Source organism: Corythoichthys intestinalis, chromosome 2 (assembly GCF_030265065.1).
Source record: "Corythoichthys intestinalis isolate RoL2023-P3 chromosome 2, ASM3026506v1, whole genome shotgun sequence".
NCBI lineage: Eukaryota > Metazoa > Chordata > Actinopteri > Syngnathiformes > Syngnathidae > Corythoichthys > Corythoichthys intestinalis.
The window spans coordinates 54341195-54347398 of record NC_080396.1 but is presented as its reverse complement, the minus strand read 5'-3'; positions in this window follow the sequence as shown (position 1 = coordinate 54347398).

Below are 6204 nucleotides of genomic sequence, written 5' to 3'. Positions count from 1 at the left end.
TGATAGCGGAGAGACGTATAAATAAACCCAGTATTTTCAGTAAGCGGCCACCCTTAGTACTGGCAGACATTTTATTAATGACAATACTATTTTAGCCAATCAAATGGTAGTATCCCAGATTGCCGGCCCTTTCTCGTGATGTAAGTAATACCCAATTTCCCATACACCTGTGTTTAGAACAGACAGGTTTCCTGAGCGAAATATGGGCGGCGCTATCTTGGACAATGTCTGCCTCGAACTTCCAGTTTAGGAAAAACTTCATGAGTTGCGGTTGAAGTTAGCAGCGTGTTGACGACGTTGTAACTGTGAAATCAAGCCGGAGGAACCCACGGAATCTTAAAAAATGGATTCAGCACAACGTACATGAGATTGAATGATTGTTCTTATAATTTCATTGATCATTCGTGGACAAATTTATAACAACCTGTCAGCCTGTGTTGACGTGAGGTATAGATTGATAGCCAATTGAGTGACCAAAATGAGGTGAAATTACAAATTATATTACATTTGCCGAATGCAGAAGGGCTGACATGGCTTTTGTTGGTACAAGGAAATACTACGAGGTATGTACTGTACATATAAACAAAAATAGTATGCCATTCTTTTTTTATTGCATATATTGATCGCAATAAAACATTTGGACAACATGATTCCATTTCTTTTATTTAAAACGATTGGTGCATGTGCAAAAAGGGTCAATAAATTACAATTCATAAAGTTATTCGAAAAATATTAACAAAGCTTAAGGGAGCTGCTACAAACTTTCACCCGACATCACAGAGACCCTCGGCGGCATCCAGACAGACTTTATCCTTCTGTTCTCGGTAATTCCAGCTCCAATAGCACATTTTAAAGTTGCTGCAGTTAAAAAAGCTCATACAGTAGTTGGATCTCGGGATAGAAATGACGGTCTGCTTTGAGTCTAGCCCCCCCTTCCAGCCCATCGTCCCCCCGGGTGGAACGATGTAGTCCCAATATGTCCATCAAAGTACATTAAGCGTTGCTGTGAGGCACATCAATCTATATTCCCTTGCCTAACAACGTTTTCCACCTGTAAACAAAGAAACAAAAAACTTTGTAACACTTGCTTTTATGCGTGCCATCCAACACGTACTGATTAGCAACAGGCTAGCAGCAGTTGCTGTAGTAAATAATATTAAAGATCATAATTACAATCATCATCGTAATATCAAAAGCAAAGGCAACAAGTCGTTTCATGCACCAGATTTTAGGTTTCGTATTATTGGAGTGCATTCCTTTCATAAGACAGTGGCAGCATTACTACACGAATGCCCGGGACCCGCGGGACAGCCTGCAGTTTGGACATCTCCCCCCCTCCAGTGTTACCAGCACCCATGGTTCATGGTACGGCACATTGAGGCACTGCTTGGTTCTACATCCGCCTTCATCAAGACAAAATTCCCGTGTTTGTGTACATCCAACTTTGTGGCTGTGCAGGTACTGGAATGCCTCGGAGGTTCCTGATGGCATTTCCATCCACTGCCATAGAGAAATTAAAATACTTACTATTTTACTTTTGGTCACCCTCTTTATGTTGTCTTCCCATGTCGAGATGGCAGAAGGATGCAGTATTCCCAAATCATGTTTTTTCAGGGTTTTTAGTGAGTGATGCCACTCCAGCACCATTGAAGTCAATGATAAAAAAATTGAAAATGGAAGTTGTAGGCAGACATAAGGAAGTAAAGCGGAAGTACCTCAAAAACTAAATAGAATAGCAAGCCTTTACTGTCATTTTACAGAGTACAACGACATCTGAGTCTGTTTATATCAATCTGCGTGGGTATAATTAACATCTTAAAATAAAATTATTTTCTGCATTATCAGATGTCTGAGAAATATGCGGTTTGCGTACTTTAATACTTTGAACAGTTATCTTTCACAAGAAAAATGTTTTTTAGTTTACAAGGCATTGTCTGTCCTTTTAAAAGTTAAAGCAACGCTAGGTAACTTTTGAACCTTTATAACATATCTACATAACATTTTTAATTTTATGTCGACTGACAACTTGTTGAATGACACTGTTTTTATATCTTGTGAGGGTCTGTATCGCTTTCGCCGGCACTAATGACCTACGAGGAGGATGGCAGGAACCCGGCCACACACACACAAAAAAACACTAAAACTGTGCTGACTGCTTTACGGCATATGTCACTTCCCCCTTTCCCCATTTGTTATACAGACGGAAGTCGATGCGAATGCTTTCGTGCAAATTCTGCAGAGTTGGCAGGGCAATGAAAGAGACAAAAAGATTTGTCCGAGGAGACAACAACAAAAAAAAGGATGCTACAAGGATAAAAGGACACTCAAGAATAAACATTGGCCCGGCTTTCACTCGCTAGCGTGAACACCCCCCCCAAATGAACTTATCGGCAGGGGGTCGGAGGGCCAGTGGGGTAATGCGGTACATAATAAAATGTTTCATATTGTCAACATCGTCTTATGCTATTGTTTAGCCCAGAGGTTGCGCTAGACTTTTTCGTTGTCTGTCATTTTGACTGACAGTGTCATAAAAATCCGAACATAATCTATTTTTACCCGTTACTTACATTTTTAAAATGATAATAATGACATATTCAATAGTATTTAGTTTTCATTCATTTTTAATTAATATTCTGTCCGAACAAGCTTAACAAGAGGCAAACAGACAGCGGAGTGCACCAATCAGCGATGGACAGACGTGCCGTTAGCAAAGGGACGAGGGCAGGACGAGGGACTTGCGCGCGGAAGTAAACATACGAGGAGAGCGGAGTTTATTCAACATGGCTAGCGCGAGACAGACCGTTGTCAATGACTCGTGTCGATGTGTTTTAGCTCATTTAAAACTGAATTTACCACGGACTGGAACATATTCTTGGCTCTCCCGTTCGCCATCCGTGTTGTTGTAGAGACGACTTTCGGCGCGCAAGAGTGACGTTGCTCGTGAAGAACATGTCACGCAAATAAACAAATCTGATTTGTCGATTGATTTTGTACCTACTCGAGAGGCCGTTAATGGACTGGGTCCCAGACTTTTCTCTCAGTGTTTGAAAAATACAGGGAGAACAGTCTGGCCGTGCCAGGCAAACACTCAGTTGCCTTGACATTTTTCCGAGTAAGGCCAACGACGTCATGCATCAAGAGAGACAATAGCTAATTAATATGCTCACTCGCCACCCTGTGGTCTGGGGTGTGAATTGCAACCTGTCAAAATGACAGATGGACTTAAATTTTTTCTGTCACCGTTTTAAAAAAACGGTCAACGACGGAAAATATTCGGTTAACGTGACCCCTGGTTTAGCCACAATTGGGTTCATTACCTCTTTACTATTCTACTTTCACAAAGCCTGTGTCAACAGAAATGTCGTTTAATCCATCTGCAGACGACCAGGATATCAGAATTTTACAACACTGTGCGCTGGTCCTTATGGGAAACTGAGTCTTTCTTAAGGCAAAATACTAGCGCTTTTGTCCACCTGCTTCACTAAAATCGACCAAAACTAAGAAAGTCACCAAATGTTGCTTTAATGTGAGGCAATGGGTGTTGTGCCTCATCTCATTATGAGTCACACAGCATTGCTTCCTCATTTGTTTCGTGTGAATTAGTCTCTTTGAAAACTTCACTGTGTAGGGCCACAGAATCTTTTATTTTTGTATGTGACTGCCAGGCTCGATTTGATTGGCGAAATGCAGTCAACGTACGTAGGATTAGTCAAATCAAGTCATCTGACAGCACTCATGGTGGAAGCCTGTGTTGGACCAAAACAGATACAGTGGGGAAAATAAGTATTTAGTCAACCACTAACTGTGCAAGTTCTCCCACTTGAACATGTTAGAGAGGCCTGTAATTGTCAAAATGGGTAAACCTCAACCATGAGAGACAGAATGTGGGAGGAAAAAAAAAACAGAAAATCACATTGTTTGATATTTCAAGAATATATTTGCAAATCATGGTGGAAAATAAGTAAATTTGGTCAAAACCAAAAGTTCATCTCAATACTTTGTTATGTAACCTTTGTTGGCAATAATGGAGGCCAAACGTTTTCTGTAACTCATCACAAGCTTTTCACACGCTGTTGCTGGTATTTTGGCCCATTCCTCCATGCAGATCTCCTCTAGAGCAGTGATGTTTTGAGGCTGTCGTTGGGCAACACGGACTTTCAACTCCCTCCACAGGTTTTCTATGGGGTTGAGATCTGGAGACTGGCTAGGCCACTCCAGGACCTTGAAACGCTTCTTATGAAGCCACTCCTTTGTTGTCCTGGCTGTGTGTTTGGGATCATTGTCATGCTGAAAGACCCAGCCTCGACTCATCTTCAATGCTCTTGCTGATGGAAGGAGATTTTCACTCAAAATCTTTCGATACATGGCCCCATTCATTCTTTCCTTTACACAGATCAGTCGTCCTGGTCCCTTTGCAGAAAAAAAGCCCCAAAGCATGATGTTTCCACCCCCATGCTTCACAGTGGGTATGGTGTTCTTCGGATGCAATTCAGTATTCCTCCTCCTCCAAACACCAGAACCTGTGTTTCTACCAAAAAGTTCTATTTTGGTTTCATCTGACCATAACACATTCTCCCAGTCCTCTTCTGCATCATCCAAATGCTCTCTAGCGAACCGCAGAAGGGCCTGGAAGTGTACTGGCTGCAGCAGGGGGACACGTCTAGCAGTGCAGGATTTGAGTACCTGGCGGCGCATTGTGTTACTGATAGTAGCCTTTGTTACTGTGGTCCCAGCTATCTGTAGGTCATTCACTAGGTCCCCCTGTGTGGTTCTGGGATTTTTGCTCCCCGTTCTTGTTATCATTTTGATGCCACGGGGTGAGATCTTGCATGAAGCCCCAGATCGAGGGAGATTATCAGTGGTCTTGTATGTCTTCCATTTTCTAATAATTGCTCCCACGGTTGATTTCTTTACACCAAGCGAAGAGTTACAGAAAACGTTTGGCCTCCGTTATTGCCAACAAAGGGTACATAACAAAGTATTCAGATGAACTTTTGGTATTGACCAAATACTTATTTTCCACCATGATTTGCAAAAAAATTATTTGAAAATCAAACAATGTGATTTTCAGTTTTTTTCCCCCAGATCTTGTCTCTCATGGTTGAGGTTTACCCATGTTGACAATTACAGGCCTCTCTAATCTTTTCAAGTAGGAGAACTTGCAAAATTGTTGGTTGACTAAATAAGTATAACACCATTTACCATTTACTTATTTGCCCCACTGTATATTGTACAACCAGTAGTACATGGAAACAAATAAATAGTGGGTTAATGTATTGTTGCTCACTATGAAGGACTTAGAGTGCTGTACCTGAGTAACAGTACTAAAAAAGAAATCCAGAAAATGGATGAATGAATGAATACCCTGATCAGTACAACATATCCCCCCCAAAAAACACTGATGAAAATGCAATAAATAAAATAGTAAATGGACATGAAAAATGCAATTGAGCCTGCTGACAAACTGTACCTTGAGCTTCCGATACCTTGGCACAATTGTGTCTTGTTTTGCTGAAAAAAAAAAAAAAAAAATCTTGCATGGAGCGACATTTGAGTAACAGCAGTTGATAAATATGACTGGAAGAATGCAGACAGAGTAAATAGATTGAGCTGAATTTGGACCTCCTTCAACTCTGCCATAATGTTTCAAATGTTATTTAACGTCAGTGGTGTCCTTGCTTTAACATGTAGAAATATTCAAACAATTAAAAATCCATTGATGAAGTGTTTTGAACAGTTATATAATACTGTATAAACACTAAAATTGCCAAATATACATGCTTACCAACTTTGCCAAGTGAACAAGTAACATCCTATCCGTAATCCATAGGGTTTGTTATATCATCATTCCATGCTGTGTAGTTAAAACAGTTTCAGATCGTTTGGGAAGGCTTTTCCCAAGATATAAGGGTTGTGTTTTTGAAAAGTATTTCCCGCTCTTCCAAAAACCTTTATATAGGTGACACACTAGCCCACAAAGTTAGGAGCATGGAAATTTTCAAAAATATTGGCCCCTTTGTTATAATGTAAGGATATCTGAATGCTTGAGTTTTAGTTTATTCACACATCGTCAGAAAATACAAAACACAGTGTGTACAAACAGATATGTATATAAAATCATGTATAAATCATGTGTGGAAACAACACTCCAAGGAAGCTTCAGCACACTGAGATTTTGGCGAGTTCCATCTAGTTCCATACTTC